The 25,202-nt window shown below is 45.3% G+C and overlaps 1 protein-coding gene across 10 annotated transcripts in view; it reads left to right on the top strand.

Moving 5' to 3' along the window:
• The first annotated feature begins 858 nt into the window (after positions 1-858).
• LOC112463374 (putative transcription factor capicua) overlaps positions 859-25,202 on the top strand; it is a 48,720-nt gene continuing 24,376 nt past the window's right edge. For 5 of the 10 annotated variants that reach the window (XM_025029779.1, XM_025029781.1, XM_025029780.1 and 2 more), the window contains exon 1: positions 859-1,014. The gene's annotated coding sequence lies outside the window, so the exon portion shown is untranslated. Of the gene's footprint in view, positions 1,015-18,884; positions 19,225-20,647; positions 20,803-20,830; positions 21,158-21,323; positions 21,673-25,202 lie in introns of those variants that run through there. The other 5 variants (XM_025029774.1, XM_025029775.1, XM_025029776.1 and 2 more) reach the window with 5 other exon arrangements.

The raw sequence follows: 25,202 nt of genomic DNA, 5'->3' as shown, positions 1-25,202 counted from the left end.
GCCGCCGGTGTTACGAGTATCTGTAAATGGCGCCTAGCCGTGAACGTCGGCACGTCACGGACCCCTTTTTCTCTCTCTCTCTTTCTCTCCCTCGCTCTCGGCGGCAGTCGTGCGAGAGCGGGCTTTCCGCGCGCGTATAGTCCACGGTGAAACGAAACGACTCGAACGACGGTGAACGCGGGCCCTGCCTTTTCTCTCTCAGTACACAGTATACAGAGATACCGTCGTTACCGTCGGGACCTGCGGTATTGTGCGACGTGCGGGTGCGAATCGCGACCGCGAGTAGTGCGTGCATCATCCACGATCTCTGTCTCTCTCTCTCTCTTCTCCCTACCCCTACCCCGCCTCCTCTCGATCCTCCGGCCCGTCGGCCGCTACCTGCCTCCACTCCCCTCTCCTTCACTCTCTCTCGCTCGCCGCGTCAACGACGTGTCCCGCGCGCGCTCGGCCGCTCGGCGCTCGTTTGTGTTTCCTCCGCGGGCTCTCGGGGCACGCGTGGCTCTCTTCCTGGTGTGTGCGCGTCAATGCTCAGTGGCGCCCTTCGTCGAATTCGCGTGCAGGCAACATGGAGGAAGGTGCGGTGGTGCTACGATAGTGGTTTCCAAGCGAGGAGAGTGCTACGCGACGACGACGACGACGACAGCAGCGCCGTCGCGGTGCCCGGAACGACGAGTGTATCAGCTCCTATCGTCTGCTGCTACTCCTTGGCGATCACCTCCTCCACCTCCTTGCCCGTCGTCTCCTTCGCTTCCTCCTCCTTCTCATCTCCGTCACCTCCTCGGCCGTCTCTTCCTCCTCCACCTCTTCCTCCTCCTCCCCCCTCCTCTCCCCCTCTTCCTCCGCTTCTTCCTCCTTCCTTGGTGACTACGACGACGGCGACGACGACGACGACGACGACGACGACGACGACGACGACAGCGGCGGTGGCAGCGACGGCAACAGCAACGACGAGTCAAAGCGCCGGTTTCCTCGCCTTTGTTCGGACCGGCGATCACGTCGCCGCGGAGCCTACAGGTAAAGAACGTCCCCAGGACTTTGCAACCCTTTCCCTCCCTTCCTCCGGGATGGAGGGACGCGCTGAAGCGCTCGCATCTTACTTTCTTCTCTTCCTCCTCCTGCTCCTCCGCTCCTACCTCCCTTCGTCCCCCGCTCCTTCCGCCGCCTCGTTACCGGATTCGACCATTCCGGGTCGGACGTCGGAGTGGTGACGGAAATGTTTATGCCCGCGATGAGGGAGTTCGGGGAGTCGACCCTTCTTGTCATCATTGCTGCTGCGCGCGTGACGGAGAGACGCATGACTTTAACCTTCTATGAATTATTTTCATGAATGTCAAAGAATGGGAGATTCGCGAGCGATTCTCTTTGTCCTTTCTCCGCCGGACGAGTCCTCCCTTCTCCCCTCGGAGGACAGTCGTCTGTTTATCTGGAGTGAAAAGGGGTTTAATGCTCGCGCGGGGGACGATCCGTTCTGCGATCGTTAATTAAATAGATCCGTGCGACGGGTTAGGGTGTTTTTAAAAATAAAGGAAAGGAAAAACGAGAGAGGGAGAGAGAGAGAGAGAGATCATATGATTTCGGATACGCATCCGCCTCTCTCGGCGTGTGTTTGTCTCGCTTGTTTGACTGGCGCGTTTTCAAAAATAGGTCACTATGGCACCTAACGATACAGCGACGTATTACCCGAAGTTAACAACGACAAACAAATGTGTTACATTATTTTGAAGTCTCGTAGGACTCGCTATAGAGGATCGAGAACACTTGCAAAACGACGAAAGGTTATTCCACCGGTGGTTGGAACCCGAAAAGTGTGCGAACGTGTGTATTCTCGAGTATTTGGAAAACCACGCGAGACTTTCCCGAATCGTAATTAATTGATTTTAAATCTCGGAGCGAATCGATTTTCGTTTCTTTATTTCTTATTTTTACTCGATTTTTCTTTATTCGATTCCACGCTTTTTACCCTGAAAATTCGCGCTACGATTTCGTCATCGAATCGCGCGATTGAGGAGGATCTTGCGGGGGTGAGGGAGGGAGAGGGGGGGAGGATTCTCTTGTCGGGACTCGCGCTCGGTAACACCGGCTCGTTTACGCGCGTGGCAACGGCGAGTTCATCCCTCGGGAATCGCGCGCGGCAACGGCGACGCGTCCGCGAATCGATACGCCACTTCGGCCAGTTGCTGCACGCTGGCTCGCCGGCTCTTTAACGTGGTGTGTATCGATAAGAGGCCCCCGGAGGCGTTATTATCGCGTGAATACGCCGGCACGGTTGCCGCGAGCCGCGAGACGTCTCATGTGTGCCGTAATATTTCCGCGACCCCCCCTCCCTTCCCCGGCCGTTCCCCGCGCGTCGCTTACCCCCAGGCTGAAATTTCCTTATGTAGATAGAAGAGCGAAAGGAGAAGAAGCGGGGAGGAGGGAAAGTTCAAGATTTGGTTGTGCGCGAACGTGCCTTTTTTTCGTTTTAACGTCAATTAGTTCAACGCGCGCGAGTTCAGTTGCGTTTTTTCATTTTTATCTTTATTCTTTAAATTGAATCGTTGGAAAACTCTCGAGAGAAGGATTCAAACGTCCATCGTAAAATGTAACGAAACAATTTTCTTAATAATAATAATAATAAATAATGATTTTACAATCGTGAGAGTTAACGTGTAGAATTAAACGCGCATATTCGCGCGCGCAACCAAGTGAGAGATACGTTCGTCTTCCTATATATTCGTATACCGTAGTTACCGTAGATCGTAATAAGGAACGGAGTCAGGGTCGCCGCGTGTTGTCAGCTAGAGTTCTTTGTTTAGGAGAGACGATGATCCCCACGGCCGGGCCGAGTCACGACAACCGGGTCGCGCCGGATCGTCGTGGAACGCGTCTTATCGTCCATTCGTCGTCGGTCGATCGATCGACCGGGGAATCGACGATCCGGCTGAGAGACGACGGCGGAACATGTGCGCTCCTCCGACTCTCGTCGCTGAATCGCGGATAAGGTCGAGAGGGAAAGGGAAACGCGCGCGGCGTTACGTCGTCGATCGCGTTGCACGCGGCGGCGTGAGCCTCGGCCGATTCCCCCCTTTCCGTATTAAGACGTGCGTGCGCGAGAGTCGCTTTCGCGTAACACAATGGGAAAAGTTCACTCTTGCGGATCGCGTCTCGTTGCGCTGCTGTCGGGAATTATACGCGTCGCCGCTGATAACGCGACGAGCAACGGCTCGGATAAAAAAAAACGTTAAAAATGGCTACGTGTTATGACGAACGCGTCGAATTTTCTTACATTGCAAGGTTGACGCTGATACTTAATCATTGTTCTTCTGCAGGAGCAAGCGCCGATACGCGGTGATCAATTTAAATAGCGGTCCATTATCGCTTATTATCCGACTGTTTGCATCAGAAAACAAATTTTTTAATTCAACGAGGATAAATGAAACAAGGTATGACAAAGATTTTAATGAATGAACGATCATTTTCTGTAATCACACTTATGTTTATATTATTATACCTATATTATTACTAATTATTGTATAATTTCCGGCGATTACGTGTGCAGGGCAAGAAAAATAATACCGCGACTATATGCATGAAATCTAAGAGTTTTATACATAATCTTGAACGTATTTAAAATCTGTTAGATCTATTAAAATTATTAGTTTTAAAAAATCTAAAAAACCAAAATTACAAATAAGCAGTTTAAATAAAAAATGTAAAAAATGCGTTTTGTTTCTATGTTTGAAACTTTCCGTTTCATTATAAATAAATTATACGATTTAATATAAACCGTTTATAAAATCAAAGAAATCGTCAGGATAGATTTTGAGACAGGGTTCAGGCTTATTGTATACAACCGGGCGAGCAATCCCTTTTTCTTTCAATCTTTTCGAAGCGCACTGACCGCTCGATTTCGTCATGCCGTCGGCGCGCGGGGGAGAGAGAGAGGAAAGGGGAGAGGTAGGAAAAGGAAAAAGGGAAAAGCGTTAGAAACGGACGATCGTTCGCCGGTTGAAGGCGTAGGTGAAAATGCAATTAGGTTCTCCGTGTTACGCGCGGCTGACGCGAAACCGCACGCGTGACGTGACGTGACGTGACGTGGCGTGCGTGCGTGCGTGCATGCGTGTGCGAACTGTAAATTCAAAATGTAAATGCGCTGACCACGCGAGTTACGCAGGGATCTACTTGAAAATAGACATCGGGGCAGGAGGTAGACGACCGTCGGAATCGTTTTAATCAACCGGCGACGTAAATACTCGCGGATCGTTATCCGCCTCTGCGGCCCGGCCCGGGCCGCGTTTCGCGGTTCGCCCCGTAATCGCCGCCCAACTTAACGCCGCTAATTGCGCGTAAACGCCCGTGGATTAGATTACTTTGAGATTTTCGCTTCTGGACCGCGCGAAAAGATTTCCACTACGCTTTGACTCCGCGGCGGCTGTAAACCGCAGACAAACTGATTCCCGATTTAGTCTCTCGCAAAGGCTTCACGCTTTGACGTTACAACAATTTAATTGTGTCTTAATTGAATCTGTAATTTATGCATGGATTAAGAAACGATTAATCGTGGTATTATAGCGAGGAATTAAAACTCCCAACCGACACGTCCACTTTTAACATTTGATACGTCTTACTTTCGATCGGATTATATAATGAAATTATATTATCGCGTTAATGATTTAATCATATTTTAGCATTTCGATAATAGAACTCATCAGATTAGAAGAATTCGAGAGATCGATTATCCTTCTTACCGAGAAAATTCCGTGGTACGGAATCGGGGACCGTCTATTTGGGAATATCTATACAATATGCACCACCGTCTGTCCGTGCGCGCGCGCGCGCACGCGCGGGCGAGTGCGCACGTGTGCGACCCCCGTAGAAACCTGTTTCTCCGTGACAAGTTATTTGGATCGCGGACGATCCTCGTCGCAGATTTAATTTCTGCATCGAGCGTGCCGGCGCATGCGTCACGACACAGCTCCTCTCCTATTCTCACCGAATAATTTACGGCACGTGAGCTCCACGGGATCGAACGCGTTTATGAGAGCCCGGCCCCGGCATCGCGGATGAATCAGAGAGAGAAAGAGAGAGAGAGAGAGATGCAGAGAAAGAAAGAGAGACAGAGAAAGGGTGACGTGCGCGGAGTGTGCGCCGGGCACCGACAGCCAAGCTCGTACTCTTTGCGCTAAACGTCATCGGTTCTAAGGGTTCTAAGTATCACCGGGCATGTATGCCGTATATAAATAAAGGCTTATAGTCAGATAGTTGCTGATGAGAGTGTATCAGAAAAAAATTCTTTACCATCAGAACAATATTTTACATATATACATAAAAAATATTTCATAGGGAAAAGAAGAGATATATTTAAGAAAATGTATCTTATTTATTATTTATTTTATACATATCTATTATATATTTATATATTATTTGTATCATTTTACTTATCATACATAAAAATATATTTTTTGGATAAGAATATCTTATTTAAAATATTTAATTTTTCTGTTATTTTTTGAACATTGTTAAATAATGATAATGAAATCGTGTTTTGGCGAAGAATTTTTTCCCACGATTTTTCTACGTTTTAAAGAACGGTCTGACTTTCTACCTTGTTTTATTTTTGCTTTATATGTGTACATGGACGGAAATTATATAGTAAACGATATCAAAAGTGAGGGAATAGTCATGAAGGGTGACAGATGATGAGATCCTGTTCGACGCACGAGCACCAAAGCGAGTGTTACACACGATACATTACGACGTATCGCCCTTATGTAGAGCATTTCGCAAATGCGAATCGCGTAAGCGCATGGGATCTTGATTCATCGGCGAACAAAAGAACTTTCGCTGTGCACGGGTCAACGATGCAGCACGCACGAGCGACGAACTAGGTGGTCGCAATCTCCCCCCCCCCCTTTCCCCCGTCCCCACGTACGATAAAACCGACGACGTTGACGCATCGAGAAGCTAGGTGTGTATCTTCTTCCGCGGAATCTCCGCGAGGTCGAACCGAATCTACGCGAGAGGCACCCCTCGTCGTCATTTGTCCCGATATTATCCCCGAGTACTTGACGTGAGACGACGTCTCTCGATTTCTCGGAAAGCATTATACCTGTAGTCCCGAGCTAAAACAATCAGTGTCATTTTCTGCTTTGGAGATAAACGAGCGAATGTTCTACACCTGAATACCTGACACTTGTAGGTGACATGATAAAGCGAAGAATTGATTAAATTTGAATGGAGAATCTTTAAATCAGAAACATTTCGCTGGGAAAAGGAGATATTTTATTTTATATATAATTTATATACACATGGCTCCTTAATTGTATATTTATTCATTTAACTTTATTGGATATTATGTTAGCTAATTTATTTATATAATTTTATTAGATATTACATATATCCAGACACTGTATCATTCTTTCATAACGAGTGTAAAATATTAATCACTTGCTGGAGACAAATAAAAAAATTTTTGAATAATGAAAATAGCTGTAAGATACTATTCTAACAATAAGCAGTGACCTTTCCAACAATAAGTAGACTTTTAATATGGTAAAGTTTTCATAAATAAAAGCTTCGACACTAAAATAAAGAATATATTTAAATCGCGAGATATTTTTCATTGTAACTAATTTTAATATTTCTTATAATTTTATTTTCTTTTGCCTTCTCAAAATTGAAATTAAGTTCTAGCTAAATCTGCTAAATAATTAATATTATTATTTGAATTATAAATTTATTATAGCATTGATAAATGTCTAACATTTAGTGCTCACATTTATAGATCTAAAAAAATATTTATACGAATTGTTTTACTTAAAATGGTTTTCTCGACAAATTGTCAGTCTTTTACACTTTTACTACGAGAATAAAGAGGCATGTAAAACGTAACGTTATGTCCTTCACGAAGGCCGGTTGTTTTTCGCGTTCGTATTCTTAATGATCGACTTGCGGAGTGTCGTTTCATCATCAGAAAGAGAATTAACCGGGAATTGTCAAGCGACGCGCCTGCCTTCTTCGTTCCGTATTCGCAGATCGATTCGTGTTACCCACATCTTCGCTCGGAATAAAGCGGATTAGAGCTCTCTTTTTCTTACTCTCTCACTCTCTCTCGCTTCCTCCTTCTCTAGGCCACGGGGTGCCCCGGGGTCCTTCTTATTTGACGGCTCGTCCGATCCTGGTGAAATCTGTTGCTAACCGGGCGGGCGGCGACGCTCACAAAGGCCACGAGGAAACGCGTCGAGACGCCCGCGAACACGCAACCGCCGTGGCTTGCGCACACATACATGCGTATATTTGCGCGCGCGCAAGCGCGTTCACACGCATATAACACATACCCGCGCGCGCGTAACGCTGTTGTACGTCGGTGGTGCGTCGCGAGCGCACACGGCAGGTACGTGTAATCGCAAGATTGCAGCCGAGCACTCTTTTAATAGACGACAGGCTAGGCTTATAGACGCGCGCTAGACATCGTCCACGGTCAATGGTTGGCACATGCCGTACGTACGGCGCATTGAATGAAATATTTTCAGATACGAGCGTATGTGTCCGCTCGTGTCGTCGTCGGCAGGTATTGTCGCGAATAAGTATCGTCCGCGCGTCAACGCGCGGATCCGAGCCGGCCACGAGCTCAGCAAGGACGGAACGGATCGCGAGCGAGCACTCGCGAACGAACGTGTAACGAATGCAACGAGCGCTTTTCCTTTGACGCATCAAAGAGATAGGAACCGGTATGTTCGTTGATGTGAATTTGGACTCGTTTGTATTCGCGACGTTGTGCACGCTCATTGAAGTTAGTTATTTCACTTGTGTCCGTTCACGCGCTCTTTGCTCGGTCTGGATCTGTCTTTAACAATAAGATATGAAAAAACTCTTGGCTTGTAAAACAAAATCTCAGCATTGATATTCGATAATTTCGGACTTTACGTGAACGGTGGACTTTTATTTAATTATGATATCAGTTACGATCAGTTATCAGGTGAATTGGCAGAATAAAATGAATAATTTGTCTTTTTTTCCAATCTTGTTTGTGGTCGTGACATAATTTATAAGCGATAGACCAATCGATCGGACAAAATTGGCGAATTCGAAATGCGAAATTGCAATCGTCCTTACATTTTTTACTAAAGCAACTTTTTTTATCGCGATTTTACGTTAATAAATTTATCAGATTTTTCGCTATAACTGGATTGCATTTTCGTGACTCGCTGTTTGACTAGATTCTCGCATTACGAAGTTAGATATCGGCAAAAAAAATCTTGGAATGCGATGCCGAGCGCAGATTTGTGTCAAAATTTATAATGCTCCGGGTACCAAAAGACTTCGCGGCATTTCCAGTGCAAATATACTATCATGAATTAAATTTGCATGACAATATCCTTATCAATGGATGATTTGCGCAACGAGGGGAGCGGAAATTCCGTAGTAGGTAGTCATAACTCGTTGCTATACCTACCTCATTATGACTCACGCTCCATTACTATTCCTGGGGGAAAAAAAAAAGAAAAAAAAACTACGATTGAACGTTAGTCGTACTCGAGTACGTTAAAATGACGTGTCAATAATTGAGAGCGTAAACGTCAGCAAACGCGATTGCCCTGTATAATTACGTTTTTCGCTCGGAGTTACATTTTAATTTGTTTAAATCGTCACGTTTTTTGGCTAAAAACTTTTGAATAGATGACCGTACGTTATCGCGAAATGAGCTTTCACCACGCTTGATCTATTATTTCAAGTGAAATGTCACACTTAAAAATATCATGTCCACCGTTGTTGGAATATCGTTTAATCTTGTTCCAACGCTCTCGCATTTCTCCGGTATAGTTGGCGGATATAATTTTTCGAAGTCGATAAAACGGCGATATATTTTTTCGCTCTGCAGTTATAAACCGACGATAGATATTGTCCATAATCAACTTTGCGACCGCGCGAAAAGATATCGACAAAAAACAGCGTATAATTGTGACAGTAACGATATGACCGCGTGCCTGCGACTTTCTAGCACATAAATAAAACGAATGCTCGAGAACTGAATAACTTAACAATTATCAAATGAAATGACCGAGATGATTACTTATCATTTATAACAGTTCGATTGAGATATAAAGGCGCATTTTAAAGCGAATATTTATGTCAAAGTGACCTAAATTATGCAGATATACCTGGTACACTTCTGCTCCGAGTTCCACATAGTATTTTTACGTAATATGATTAAGAAAAATATTCTCTGATCGTAAAATGTGTAATCGTCTTTTTAAGTTTTTCTGTGATAGACGATAATTCGAAAACACAGGCGCGTTGATTAATGAAAGTGTTTAAACGGTTCGTGATAAAAGATAAAACATGATTCAGAGACAAATACAGCGATTAATGAAAGTATTTAAATGATTTGTTTCATTCAGTTTATAAGACACGTCGCCGTTCGTAGATTCTCTCATACGCAGAGATTGTATTCCGCAATATATACGGACGATACGTGCAATAATAGAATCTTCCCCTTTTATTTGAATTTTCATTATTCGAAGACTTTACTACTCAAACATTCTGTTATCCGAATGCAGAAGGTGCGCGCATATTCTTCACAATATATTTCCCCTTACGTTTGAAGCAGGAATATTTCGCGCAACATTTACTAAAGATGAACATATGAGATATGAGCCTTTTCATCTCAAAGCTCGCACACTCGCACTCGGTTCGCGCTATGGCGAGCAGTGAAAATAGTTTTCCCTCGGTGTTACCTCGAACGTCATAGTACACGCTTCGATCACGCGTTTCAATTGAGGTGTGCCGCCATATATATCTCTCCTCCCCCCACGATGGATGATTAAACAAATGACATTACGCTGCGCTGGCCGTTCCCTCGAAAAAGCCCCTCCATTATGGCACGAGTCCATGCGTGAGTATAGTTTTTACGCAAGGAAAATAGTGTATTACTTAATTAACATACTAATACTCACTTAAGAGTGTAATACTCGTTAATGTCTCGATCATGCGACAGTTTGCCCACGAGACTCTTTGACCTTCGTTCAAAGAAGTCTCGAACAATCTGTTAGTGAACAGATGCGATAAAAGTCACTTAAAATTTTCATTATTACTAATACTAGTAATAATGTAGAAGGGTAATATTAGTGATTACTTTCTAATAAATTGGATATTACATTACGAGAAATCGTGGCGATCGATTTTGAAATACGTGTTTCAAAATTTCATATAAATATAAAAAGGATGATTTTACCGTGAAGAAAATAACTGATTTTGGATGAATAAAATGACATCTCCGTAAAAGATGTCGTCTCAATTGTGATTTGAAATTGTGTAGCGATACTTACTTTTTTGTTGCTCCTTTTATACGCATCAGTTTCAATGGTGTTCATTCTTGTTGAAAGCAAGCCGACGACAACTTGGCCTCGCAAAAGATCTTCGCGATATTCGTTGCTCTCGTTAACGCTTTGTTTTTAGTTACCTTCCTCGTGCTGGGGATCCCAGTTTCCTATACGCTTTGCTCGCGCGGCAATTCTGGCAAGCAATTGGAAGAAGCAAAACGAGCACGCAGTAAAATGCGAAGAGCAAAGTTCTGCCAACACAGTTAAAATTTCTCAATTTAAAATATACGCTTGATATGAAACACTAGTTGAATCGGGGTCTAATAGATTCCAGTTTAGAGCTATATAATGAAGTTGTTCTTTGAATACGCATACTTCTACGATTACATGGCCCCATGTTGTACATTATTTTTGAAACAATCGTTGAAATCATGTTATTTCATTGTTGGCACAAAAACCAGATCCTCTCCATGTTTACAAATATTCATGTACAATAACGAAAGTTGAGAGGTTTATAGAGGACGGGTCTCTGACCCGGGACTTGGTCAAGGTGAACGACCTACTGTGTTAATTTAGGGAATTTTTATACGCAAGGATGCTCCGCGAGGATATTTATTAAAATGCTGCGTTTCTCGAGAAAAAGAAATAAATTTTTTGATCCAACCGAATATACAATTCCCCCTGAACCTTCTGAAGCATAACTTTGCTGCCGTATACGAACTATTCTCGTGTACTCAGTCTTGGCATCTGTGAGTCGTAAACGCCTCGTAGTCGCAGCTCGGGAAATGCGCGGGAACGACGACGCAAACGTGTTAACCGGCGCGAGTATAAGCGGAGTAACGGAGGGAGATACGCGGGATGACGCAAGTGTGTACGGCGACTTTCGATTGATTCTGCGTCGGTTATAATAATAGCGTGCGAGATGGGGTGATGATACCGCTGCCGGGCAGTCTGGGCCTCCGCGCGACTGATTACGGGGTGCGGTGCGGAGGTGAATATCGCAGAAGACGATCGACTGTCGTCCACCAATCGTCGACCAGTACCACGATTGCTACCTCGAAGATACCTTCTGGAGTACTTTTATCGCATCGCTCCCCGTCTCTCTCCTCTCTCTCTCTCTCTCTCTCTTTCTCTCTTTCTCTCTCTCTTTCTCTCTTTCTCTCTCTCTCTCTCTCTCTCTTTCTCTCTCTCTCTCTCTCTCTCTCTCTCTCATCATAGAACGTAGATAGCGGTGCAAAACTGCGATCGAGATAGCTTTGTTAACGACGAGGCCTTTGTTAATGACGGGTACGATTTGAGTCCTAATAGAGTCACGTTTCGCGGGAAATAAATGTGGAATCGTGCCGTTACTGGGGGATAGCGCGTAACATAAGACGATGAGAAAGAAATCGCATTAAGGACCCTGACACGAGCGTCGTCTTCCTCGCGATATCGAGATAAACGCGAGCGTATAATCGCGCTCCTCGCGCGAAGCGGACGCGTTAAGATAAGTTAACGGAGTCCGCGTGAGGTCCGCCATAAACACCACTCGAAAAGACAGCAACTGTAAACACCGGCTGTTGTCAGTTATCTCTCTCTTTTTCTCTCTCTTTTTCTTGATCTCGTTTTTTCCGGGTTTGTCATCGCGGCACGTGAGCATGTTGGTTTAAAGTGGCAATCGGAATGCCCGTTGCCGTTAGTGACATATTTGCGTTTGCGACGTCTTATCCTCTCTCACATCTTTCCTCTTATTCTGCTTCTATAGGGAAAGCTGGATCTTAAGACTTGAAAAATTATTCAAGTTTGAAATAAACGCTAAGTGAATTTGTTGGATTCGATAAGAATAAGGAAACCTCGAAACGAATCTTAAAATTTCTGGATGAAGTGAGCTCATAATTTTTTCAACATTTATCTAATCACGATTTTATCCATATTTAAAATTTATTGATTATGAATTCAATATGTTATTCGTAACTCACAAGCGAGAGGCATATCCTGCAAGTATAAAATTATATTTATTTATAGGTTATATTATTTTTCCATGATTTCTGAAGAAATTATTCATTGCGATTGCGTTACATATTTAAAGTGGCTTTTACTCTAAAACTGTTATTCGAGGTGATATTTTTTGCGACCAATTTCTTGACAATAAAGAGGTTTGATGCTTATAAGCATAGTAGTAGCATTAAATTAATATCGATTTAGTCACATGAGAACACAGCTTTTAGCTTCAGCAGGTATAATCATGTTGAAAAACTGACTGTAATAATCAGTACGTGTCTTCCTTTTGCTCTGAAATATAACTGCATTTATAACCCGTAAATATTAATATTAAGAGTGACAGAGATGACAAAATATCGAATTCATTTAGTCTGTCCCATAATTTCAATTTTTTTTTCACGCCTTTCTTTTTCTCTCTTTATATCATTTTTATCTATCGATTCGTGTCAAATAAAAAAAAAAATAATCGATGCTACCGGCGGCGATTACGCGCTGCATCGCCACGCGTCGTCTAATCCAATTCTTTCTCTCTGTCTCCTTCTCTCGCTCGCTTTGTCTCGCTATTCGTGACTTTTCATTCATCCGTTGCTGTTGCAACGACATCGACGAACAAGCGCTTGACTATTACGCGCTCTGAGCGCGTTGGCGGCTCCTTAACGATCCACCGATACGCGGCGGTGACTTCGGAATCCTTTTGCGACCCGCGGCCACGACTGGTTACTCGCGCGACTTAAATAGCGATCGATACGCGCGCGCCCGCGGTGTGCAACGAGCAATGAAAGAGGAGAAAAAAAGGAAGAGGGGACCGAAGGGGAAAAGGGAACCGGCACGTCATGGACGCTCGTAATCGTCCTACGCACGCATGTACGGAATAAGCGAGGCGATGTTATATAATTTACTATTGGCCGCGCTTCGCGCGCTCCCGCCTCGTAATCTTCGAGTAAGCCGATCGTGACTCCACAAATCGTCTCGAATCCATCCCGATAGATCCCGCGGGAGGTACGACAATCGCGCGAATAACTCGGCACGGTAATCGACTACCGATGTAATTTTTAAAGGTGGATTCGATCCCTAAATTCTCCAAGTCAACGTTAGGATTCTACGTGGCTGTAGTTGCACGAGAAAACAAACGTTTACTTAAACTGTAAAAATATAAAGCATCCCTAGAAGAATGTCACAACTTAAATTTTGATTTTGAGTTAAGCCCATGAAAAGTATATGCCTAAAATGTGACCTGTGGCATTCCCTGCATGGGGCAGGAGTTATTCTTTTAAACCGGTTATGTTGCGGACATAGAGATATAAGAATAGAGTGCGCGAGCGAGCTGAAAAAGCGATATAGGAATAGAAAGAGAAAGCTGCGCAGAATAAAAAGAGAAAGCTGCGCATGGGCCCCTTCTGTCTTTGTTTCGCATGCACGCGTAGACAAAGACAGAAAGGGCCTATATGCAGCGTTCTTTTTCTATTCCTATATCGCAGCCTCTTACGTGCTAGCATATGACTCGCGCACTCTATTCTTATATCTCTATGGTTGCGGATCGTTGCAGTCACTGGATGAATAGTGTCATAATAAGTGAATTGACAAGTGAATCACCCCAGACCTTTTCAAGAAACAGCAAATAAATTTTATTATATCACAATATCGTGATTGTACAATTGGGTTAGTTATTTTACAATTAAAAAAAATTTAATTAAAAATGTTTTTTTATCCTAAAAATTGTAAATTTTTGAGTTGACACTATTCTTCTCGGAATGCAATAAAAAATTACATTGCAAATAAATATCGTGTATGACGAAAACGTATATATTTTTGTTATAAATCGTATGACGCACTTGTACGTAATTTTATACATATATATAATTTTTTTTACAATGTATATATTTCTACCGTAATTCTCGTGTAAACTCGTGTCTCCCGTAAGGATAAGGGTTAAAAGGCCACGCGCTATTTGCGGACGATCTTCCTCGCGCGCGTTCTCGTGGTGTCGTAAAAGCGATTTGCGGCTCCTCGCGTTTCGCCCCTTATCCATCTTATTGTTGACCGTGGTAAAGGTGGATCCAGACCAAGCTAGTAAGGACGAACGATCGAGAACGATCTCCGTTCCCTTGACGCACCTTGTCGAGGGACGGAACAGATTCGTTGACATAAATTCGTTCGTGCTCGCGATGCCATCCGCGTTCGTTCGTGTTCGTTCGCGTTCTTCGCCTGAACCCACCTTAACGTGTTCAGGTGCTCGTGTATACACCTTCGCGATTGTGTAGAACGGGCTTGTCATATCGGTGACGGCGACGGCGACGGCGGTCGCGCGCAGCCGAGGCATGCGTGTGCAAATTATACGCGGACCAGTTGCGAGGGGAGAATGAATGTCTAGCGATGTGCACGTGACCCGAGACCAGCCAATAGGCCGCTGCCCATTCAACAGCATCTCACCGACCAGTGCCGTACCGACGTTAGCGCGCCGTCCCGACTCTCTAGTCACTCTTCTCTAGTTTGTTCCTGATAACCCTTTCGCTTCCCAAGGGATATTCGTGTCACCTTTTCTCGAACGCTCCTTTCGAATCTCTCGGATTTTTATCTTATGTAATCTTCTAGTCGTCGCTTCAGTTGTCAGTGAATCGATCTTCAATCGGTCGTAAGTGCGTTCTCGTGAGACTTCACTCTGTGTGCCCTGTATAAACTGGGACGCGTTACGCTCGTTACAGAGTTGACAAATCGGTCGCGATTTCTCCCCGTATAATAATCTCGCGGAAGAAAAGAGATGCACTTCTCGAACGAGTCTGACACAACGGCACACAATCGCGGTTTCTAATGTTTATACACTACTTCAGTATTTGTTTGCGTTTCGATACCGTCGGTGAGTATCGGAGCGCGCGATAATTCTTGGACCGACGTCGAAAATTCCGAGAATCCGCTCGACAATACGCGCACATTGTTGTGCGTTGGCATACACGACGTTAGTTGGTTATACACACACACTCACACACATACATATACGCGCGATATATCCTCTCCTCTCTCTTTCTCCTCGCCCAGCTCTCTTTTTTCCGTTTCTTATTCCGTCCACGCACGCGTGTGTACGCCCGCAGGGTCGCACGCGGCCTCGACCAATATCATTCAGGCGAAAAGAAAGAGAAAAAAAGAATATATTTGTAAATTGTTCTCTGCAATATTCTCCCTCAATTTATAAATGGATTATATAGAAGCTTAATATTGCTTTAACTGATCACGAAATAAAAATGTATATAAAAAAATTAATTCAAAATAATGAATCTCATTTTTCGCTAATTTTAATTTTCGAAATTATTCAATTATATATTCCATATTAATTATCGTGTCTTACCATTTCCTAATAATCTAAATAATATTCTTGTAATGAGAGGTCTTTTATCAATCTCTTTTCTCCGTTGTGAAATTAATATAATTGTTACAATTTTATTTTGTTGGTATTATTTAATTACGTACTTTAATTATCATGTGTCTTTATCTCGTTAGGCTCCATTTTTTAAATATTTTATTTCTAAATAACAATATTCCCGGGATAAGTGGTTACCGCATTATTACATATCACTTTTCCCGGTGTGCGTTCTTTATTATGAAATTAATTCCCTTCGTGCGCTCGTTGCATCTGTTACGGCGCTCTATCTGCTCTCGCGTGTAACGACCGCCCCTGCTTGGCTATGCAGATAGCGAGCGCGTGTGTATGCACACATGCGAGTGTGCATGATGCGCACGAGTCGTCCCGAGCGTTTACGCACAGCGTACGAGAGGCCACTGTTACGCCAGATGTGTCTACTTCGTCTATGAGTCTTTCAATCTTAATGTCGCGATCCTGCGACACTTGACAAAGTCATAAAAACACAGATTCCGCCCTATGACGAATCGCTTATGAAGAGACTTCCCGATATCTTCTTAAATAACGAAGTAACAGAGCTACGCGTTTTCCGTTTCCTGAACAATTTTGAGAATTAAAATCGAAAATTTGCGAGATGTGACGGAGTAAAAAGAAATAGATACGACGTTCGACAAAGAATAAAACCCGCGATTACGTGAGTGATTAACAAATTTCTCGTGAAGAGCGTGATTTGTCAAGAAAAGAAATATTCTCTCGGTTTTTTGTAGAATAATAGACCACACAAAGCTGCTTGCTTCTTTCTTAGAGAAATCTCGAGATCGGTAGATAGGTATTAACGCTGTTTTGAAAATTAAATTTTCTACAAGAAGCATAATGTAGATAAGGACGGAACAAAAAGGAGTGCAAAGTAGAATAAATTACGGTGGAATAAAAACGTAACAGGTTGTACAAAGCCGAAGTGAGGCGTGCCTACAATAAGATTCAGCATTACAAAGAATCGAGGCAGAATATGTCAAAGGCGCTGATCTTTGTTTGCGTAACGACAACGGTGTAATAAAATAGAAGTCGGGAGTGGATTCGCGATTTCTTATTCTTTTGACTGTTCGAACGCAACCCGAGGCTCCGAAATAGCATATGACCATGCCTGGTCTACCGGCGTGATTCATACGATCCCGTCGCGATCACACTAGCAGTTAGTTGTCGATGCGAGGCTATCAGCTGTGTGTAATCAGCTCGCGAGGAGAAGGAGAGCGACAAGGAGGAGAAAAAGAGATAGGCAGAGACCGGGAGAAAAGATATGAGATTCATAATCGTCTCGCTTAAAATACATGCATAACGTAACGTACAGTCTGTAAGAACTTGTCCGTTTCCTATCCGCCGTAATCTATTCTATAATGTAATTATTGATGCAACGATGAATAAGTCGAACAACAGTAAGTTGCGTCACATTTTCTTGAATAAAAAAAGGAAATCTCGTTACTACAGTAACTAATTTAAATTTATGTGTATGCGAAACAAAAAAAATATTTTTTTATTTTTATAACTTAATTTGCTAACTTAATTACTGAGGTCATTGTGGATTTAATGTTGCTATTAATCTTGATTATATTTATTCTATCTATTAAGTATATTTTGATAATCATATTTCGAGTCAAAATTCTGTTCAAGCAAAACTCGCTAGAATTAGCTAATCAAGATTTTATTATCGTCTCCCGGGTGAAGCGTATTTTATATTCAACGCTTTTTCCAATCCTTCGAAAAACTTCTCGTGTCTCGATATTTTTGTTGCAGAAATATCATTTCCGTTTCCAATAACGAACGTCGCTACGTACACCACTATGCCCGTTACTGAACTGTATATCTATAATTTTCGTTCAATACTGATTGAAAGCTTCCGTATAATAACGGTTTTCATAAAGATTTGAGAAAATTGAATTTAACGTTTCCGACTTTCAGGCCAGTTTTTCCAAGTTCTTAAAAAAGTGAATTGGATCACTTTGTCTCTTCAGTTAACATTAAATAAAAACAAGTAAACTTTCAAGAAATCGAAGAAATTAATATTTATTTTCTGGTAATTAAAAAGTAATTTTTCTTAAAAGAAAAAAAAAATAATTAGGTAAAAAGAATTTGAGTACAAGTAATAAATGTATTTAAAAACTCGAAAACTGATTCTTTTGCCACGGTAACGTTAATTTCTCAAGTCTTCGAAATTGGAAAACTCGTGCGGCCTGCGCGACCCGTCGATTATTTATCAGCGACGAAGGGAAAGAAAGAATACGGCGGGGTAAAAGCGCGGTAGCGGGCTACGCTCCTGGAAGGCTCGCAAGTCCGTGGCGACGGACCGCTGGTGGTCGGCTGTGTGTGCGTAGGTGTGTGCCGCTCCGGGTTAGAGGCTCTCGGGCGCGCACACGCATATACGGTCGCGCGTGTCGACGACGAGTCGTCGCGCCGCGCCGCGCCGCGCCGTCGCTACTCGCGGCGTGTAGAGTGTGGAAGAGCCGCTTAGCGCGCGCACAAGTGCATCCGTACGTGTGTACGTGTGAGCCACACACGGCCATACACGCACGCATGCACGCACACGTATATATACGCACGCGGTCGAGATATAGCAACTGTCAGTGGGAGCAAGCGTGTCTCCCTTCCTTTCTCTCTCTCTCTCTCTCTCTCTCTCTCTCTCGATCTCTCGCTCCTCTCTCTCAGCTGCGTGTTGCATACGCGAGCGCGCGAGCGCGTGTACGTAACGTGAATGTAGGGGCTGTCAGAGTGAACGAGCGCGTCGTTTCGGCTCGTCCGAGTGACTCGGTGAAGCGTATGCGTGCACGTCCGCCGAGATACACGAGCGTAGAAGTGGAATCATAGGAGGAGGCAGCGGTCGGAAAAGGTGAAGGTGAAGGAGGAGGCGCAGGAAGAGGTGGGGGGAGGAGGGGAGGGAAGCGCGCAGCGGGGCGTCGGTGGTGGTGGTGGTGCTTTGAACGTGCACGACGTATGCCAGTCTCTCTTACTCCTTCCCTCTCTTGTCTCTCCTTCTCCGCGTGACGTGTGTGTGTGTGTGTGCGTGTGTATGCATGCGCGCGCGTGGTCGGCCGTCTCGGTTATACGACTCCGGCTCGTCGCAGGCGGTTCAGTTGAGCAATCGAATCGGAGAGTAACCGGTGCACGCGCGTGAGCGAGGGAGATTCATCGACAGCGATACCAGGCCACAGGGGGGAGAGAGAGGGGTGAGGGAGGGAGGGAGGGAGAGGTACCTACGGGAATCGTCGTGACACGTTCTAAATCCGCGTTCCGCGGTGACGGCGATGTCAATAATTCGGTGCCGCCGGCTCGACCCTCGCTCGCGTCACCGAGCAACAGCAGCAGCAGCAGCAGCGGCGACGACGTTGTTGTCGTTGCCGTTGCCGTCGTCGTCGTCGCCGTCGCCGTTGTCTCGGTCGCTGCGCTGCTCTCCCGGTCGGTAAAGACTACCCGCGTAGCGGCGATCGTGCTTCGTGACGTGACGCGCGTTCCACTGGTGCACGCGAACCCGCGGCTCCGACTGGGGCCTCTCTCCCGAGGCCGTCACGCTGAAAACGTGGACGGGAGCTACGAGGGTAGGTAGGTAAAAGAAAAAATTAAAACAAAAAGAAACGCGGCTTCCCCGCGCCGTTCGCCGACGGGTCGCTCCGGCGGCGATCCGCGCGATCCCGTCCCCGCGTTCATTCATCCGTCCACCAGTGTCCACCCGTCGCGTGTCGCGAGTGCGGGAGTGAAAACGCGGGTTGGCGAAGCATCGGGGATAAAGTGTGTAACGGCTATGCGAAACGCGCGGGGCGAGGAAATAGGTGTAGAGACGCGTGTGTATTTCATTTATACACGGTATTCACGCGAGTGCACGAGTGAACTCGAGATGCACGGTGCATGGTATCGTGTGGTCGCGCGTTGGTGGTGAACGTACGTGTGTCGCGTGTATGCATGTGCGCGCGCCGTCTTCTCTCGCGCCCTCGCCTCGTGTGTACGTGCGATCGTATAGCGAGCGGGTGTTCGCGCGTGTATCGGTGTAACTCCCGGTGTGGTGCCCACACTGGGTGGAAAGAACGAGTGTGAGCGCGCGCGTGGAGTAGTCGGTCGCATGTTACGAGGATCCACACTACCTGCCCTAGGAATCGTACTATACGACGCCTATATCGCCTCTCTCGTCTATTTATACGACGACCATATACACGCCTCGCGTACTCTCTTCCCTCCCGCCCTCCCTCCCTCGTTCGCTCCCCTTTCGCTCCTCTTCCTCCGCTTTCGTTCCCCTCCGCCCGCCCCCCCCCCCGCCGTCTTTCTCCCTGCCCCTCCTCAGGCATGCATTAATTCCTTCCCCACCAAACGTCCCTCCGGTATATCGGCTCCTTTTCTTTTTCCCTCGCCCCCTTCGTTTGCTACTTACCTCCCACCTCACTCACACGCACATATACATACGTAGATACATACACTCTCGTTCTCGCTCCTGCCCCTTTCCCCTTCGAGAGCACGTCTTTCTCTTTCTTCTCCACCTTTTCTACCTCTTCCTCCGTAACGACATCCGCGAACACGAGCTAGTGGAGTCCGAGCTGACTCGAGTCGGTGACTCTCTTTTTCTTTCTCTCCTTCTCTCCCTCTCTATCTCTCTCTGTCCATCTCATTCACTCGCTCCTTCACTCATTCCTTGTCTCTGCTCTTCTCTGCTCTCCTCGTACTCTTACATACATGCGGAATGCGCCGCCAGGAATTCTCCCTCACAATGGATTTATTGTGTTGGTGAGAGCGGATCGAGCGCGCGCGCGTGTGTTTCCCCGGCACGCTCTCGCTCTTTCGCGAGAGTGGACGGACATACCAACGAGAGTGAGTGAGCGAGCGGACGGCTCGGCGAACACGCGTGTGTGTATGTGTGTGCGCGCGCGCGTGCGAGAGAGAAAGAGAGAGAAAGAGTGAGACTTGACTCCGAGAGAGCGCCGTGCGACCGCCGCCGACTCGAGCGAGTCAAGATGGAGCTGCTAGACGCGTCGGGACCGCGCGAGTTCCACGGTTCCTCCGGCGCTGCGTCGTCGTCCCTCCGCAGATTCCAGTCTCGGCCGTCATCAGCGGCATCAGCCGTTCGTTCTCGCCACGCCACGATAATTTCTCGTGCCTCTCGGCGGAGAACGACGCGCCGTTAACTTTCGGACGGTAACAATCGCCCTCTTCCGCGATCCCGCGGTCCTCCTCTGCTATCTTTACGCCGAAATCTGCAGTGCCGTGGCTCCTCGGAAGTGCGTGTGTGCGCGCGTGTGGTGCTGCCGATCGTGATTCTCGTTCGTGCATGCGCTTTCCGCGGAAACGATAGCCGCAATGTGTGATTTCAGTTAACAGTGCTCTCTTTATCCCTCTCTCTCTTCCTTCTTACCCTCCGTCTCTGTCTATTCGTCTATCTCGCCGAGTCTCGCCGTAGCCGGGATTCTTGGTATCGCGCTCCAAGTTTGTCGCTGAGAATTCGTCGATGCGCGTTTCGTATGATGGGCGACGCGTTCTCCGTAACGCGATGGTATCATGCGATATTACGCTTGCTGCAACATGCAGCGCTTTTCTCCTCGTTTCTCTCTTTCTTCCTCTTCTTCCCTTCTTCGCTCCTCCTTCTTCTCTTTCTCCATCTCGCTTCTCTATTTTCTTTCTCTCCACCTTTGTAACGAGATTACGCTGCTTCTCTACAGTGCATCTTCGTGGCCTGGAACACAGCGTGTGTGACGGTTCTCTTCAGTGTCGACGACTACGCTCTCTCTCTCTGTTTCTCTCTCTCTCGCTCTCTCGTTCTTACGTGTGGGTGGATATGTGTACGAGTGCAATAACGCTTTTGCACGGTGCGATTGATCACTCTGCGGCGAAACTATCGTCGGCTGCTTGAATGGAAAGTGCACTCCCGGTACGTCCGACGCGATTGAACGACGAAATGGTGGTGATCCTCTTTCACTGCCGTCACTGCCGCCGTCAGCTGTGGGCGGATTTACCGGTCCGGGACTGTCGTCGCGTCGCTCGGTGATCCTTGACGCTACCCGAACGAGAGTAAGTCCTCGACACTTGGTCGTCTCACCGCGAAGCATCTCGACCTTTAAGCACAAGTCACGTATTCCCCCGCTCGAGATCCCATCCCCGCGGCTGATCGCCGACCTTCTTCCGTAGCGAAGATAGTCGGCGACGGGATGAGGACCGCGTCCCTGTGCTACGCACAATTATGTACGCGTTATCCCCGCGGTAATAATTCCCTCGACGGCCCGTGGTGTATTAAAAAGGTTTCTTTAATTATAATGCTACAAGATATTAAAAGCACACTGTTATACGGCTTCGCTCGGCGTGATTTAAGTATATAATGTAATCTCAGTTTAACCGCACGATTCTTCCATCTCTCTGTTCCTCGCTGTCTCTTTCTTTCGAGCGTTATCTCTCGGCGAAGATACAATCGCGGCTAATAGGATCGAGCGATGCTGATGAAACCGATGATTAATATCGTCTTTGTTCGCCGTTTCCTCGACGGTCATCTCGATCGAAACGGAAATGGGGAAAAAACCGTTTCTTCGGAGGTTCACGAAAATATCACGTCGCGACGATGTTATTCGCGTATTTCCCTCCTTTCCTCCCCTTCCCCCCCGGCCAGAAATCGAACCGTGCCACCTCGATAGCCGAATCCGCGGGTGTATTTTCGTCCGATGGCCAATGGAAAGTTCAAAGTTGAATCACTCGCGATCGACGATAAGATTATGACGCCGCACGCGCGCGCATGCACATCTCCACATCTCTTCCGTTCTTCCTCTTCTTCTTCTTCTTCCCCGGCGAATGGCGCGATCCCCGAATATTCATAGTTGGGTTCATTGATCCGCCCGATCAGGTTTGTCGTGAGCACAGTTTTAATACTTTGACCGGGACGGCTACTTATTGCACCGAGTACGTGCTCGGTGTCAGCTGTTCAGTCTTTATATACGAAAAGATATGGATCTAGGTAGATTGTATGGAAAATAAAAAAAACTTGAGACTCTAAAGTTCCTCGGATGAATGATAGTCTCTAAAACAAGCAAGCAAGCAAGCAAGCCCAACTAAAATTAGCCTGCTCGCAAGTTCTTCAACGAAATGGGGTAATAAATGGAGTAATAAATGGGATAATAAATTGACTCATATTATAGAGTACAAATTTGCAGGTTCTGTTTTTAATTCACGTTCACCGTAATAGATTCGTTACGAAATATATTTTCTCACGATACATAAAAGACGTGTTCTAATTATGTGTGTGAAGAAAGGGAGCGTCGCAGATTTAATATCGCTGATCTAAATTCGCGGGGAAAGGGAGAGGGGGGAGACGATTTCGTAGCAAAAAGATCGGTGAAGACGGCGATCGTTTTACGCGCCTCTGCACGTTTTTTATCGGTTGTTATGCGTTATAGCGATCTGTACCGATACAGATTTATTATCAAACTTGCGTTATCTGCCTCGATTGTTATACAGTGCGTCGGCGGCCGTTGTGTAATAAAGGCGAGCCGATCGCGATCTACGATCTGGAGCTGACAGGATCGCGAAGAGTGCCAATATATTGGAACACATGGTATCGCGTGCTTCTCGATGGTATATCTCGTAGCGCAGAATTGACTTCACATGGATTCAATTCGCGTAGGATCTTGCAAGCGATCTGTCGCTCAGCGACGTAACCCCATTGAACTCATAAATTTCTTACCAATTCTGAATTTCACCGGAAAGGTATTCGGAATCGTTGGTCAAATTTAATTTTCATTAGCGAATAGAAAAAATTACTTTATATTTTATACGGACATATTTCCGTATTTGCCGTATAAATTCTACAATGACGCATGAGAGATAATCAATAAATCCCCTACCTGAGTTTAATAACGTCAATTTACGGAAAGCTGAAATGATGAAACGCTAAAAATACGAACCGTATATAAAATTATTTCATGTTTTGTGTCAATTTGGACGAGTTACTCCGCTTTCCCGGAGAGTTGCGCGTTTCATCAGGGAAACGTGGAGTTAATTTTGGTCTTTTTATAGAGCTTTTATACTTGCCAATTTATGATATTACGTCGCGCTTTGAATCGAAGGGGAACCAACAGGCAGCTCGACGATTTGAAGCTGAAAAATGGCCGAAAAATCTTTGTCGCGCACGGGTCACGATAAGAGAGGTGCTTTTCGTTCTTTTTGAGTGATTTTTCGAGGCGCGAGTCCGCGCTTATTTCGCTGCGTTATCCATCCTAGAATGTATCTCCGTTTCGTGTGATTTTTACACGCGTCGCTCAAGCTAGGGTAATAAAGTCTTAATACTTGGAGATACGTCTCTTTGGCCCGTCAATTTGTCTAGAAGATATTTCATCATTCTTTATCATCCACTCTTGCTGCAACGCCAATAGATCGACACGATTGTCCGGGAATCGTTTTACGACGAATAAAACGTCTACGAGTTTTTTAAGTTCGGTAAATTCTTTTTTCCTTTGAAAGAACTTTTTGGAATTATTTCTCAATGTCGGAGAGAATCTCCCCCAAAGTCTCAATTTGTTTCGAGGCATTTTCTTTGGTTTAATGGCCAAAACTATTCGTTCGATCTGTCACAAACTGTAGAACTATGAGAAGTATAAAGCCACAATTCTCAGTAGTTTCCACGAAACTACGATACGTCATATACTTCGTATCAAAAATTTCCACAAGCGGTGCCCCCTTCTCTCCCCCTTTCTCCTTTTCGTCATCTCTCCGCTGCCTCTTCTTCTCGTCGTTTCTATGCGGAACGGACGGACCGTGGTTTACGAAGGTTCACGTACATGATAATCGTTATCGCCGTTCGCGCCGCGCGGCCGTTATCAGCGACTGGTAAACGTAACGAGCGCGTGTTACTCTCCTTCCGGAGAGTCGATCCTCTGAATACGTATCTCCGATCGATTACATTCGATTAGCACAGCCGAAAATAATTATCAGCGTGTTTGCACGAGTGGCGAGATTAATAGTAATAATCTCGGGAGGATCCGAGATCCGTGTCTGAGATTTCGACGCCTGTTAACGACGGCTTACACAGCTTACACAGCTAATTCGCGACGTTAGCTTTTCTTTTTCGGTTCTCGGGGTCTCGAATCGTCCACGAATCTTTTTGCGCCAGTAAGCTGTCAACACCTTGCGTGATAAAACATGTCTCACGGCGTTATATTAATTGTATCTATATATGTATACATTATACTTATATAAATAATGCCGGAGTAAGATAATGGATCGAGAGTGTTTCGTTAAACATTCGCCTTATATAATTGCACAACCGATCAGAAATGTCGTAAAAAAAAAAGGTTATAAATATCATAAGCGGTAAATGTAACCAAATGGATCTTGCATTTTTTTATCATACATATTTAGTATTAAATCCGCTCTCTGTTTCACAATTAGCTAATCATTGAATTCAAAATGACGAGAGCGGCGTCTTCAAAATCCTAAACTTTTAATTTACAATCTTACTCCGCTTTTACGTTTCTAAATAAAAACAGACGAAATTTGTTTAATACAATGCAAAGTAGATCTGTTTTCCCTTTTCTTGCGCTTTCCACTTTTGTTTGTTT

This window comes from Temnothorax curvispinosus, unplaced genomic scaffold (genome assembly GCF_003070985.1).
Source record: "Temnothorax curvispinosus isolate PA1 unplaced genomic scaffold, ASM307098v1 QBEX01013138.1, whole genome shotgun sequence".
Taxonomy (NCBI): domain Eukaryota; kingdom Metazoa; phylum Arthropoda; class Insecta; order Hymenoptera; family Formicidae; genus Temnothorax; species Temnothorax curvispinosus.
This window is presented reverse-complemented; position numbering and strand designations above follow the sequence as displayed.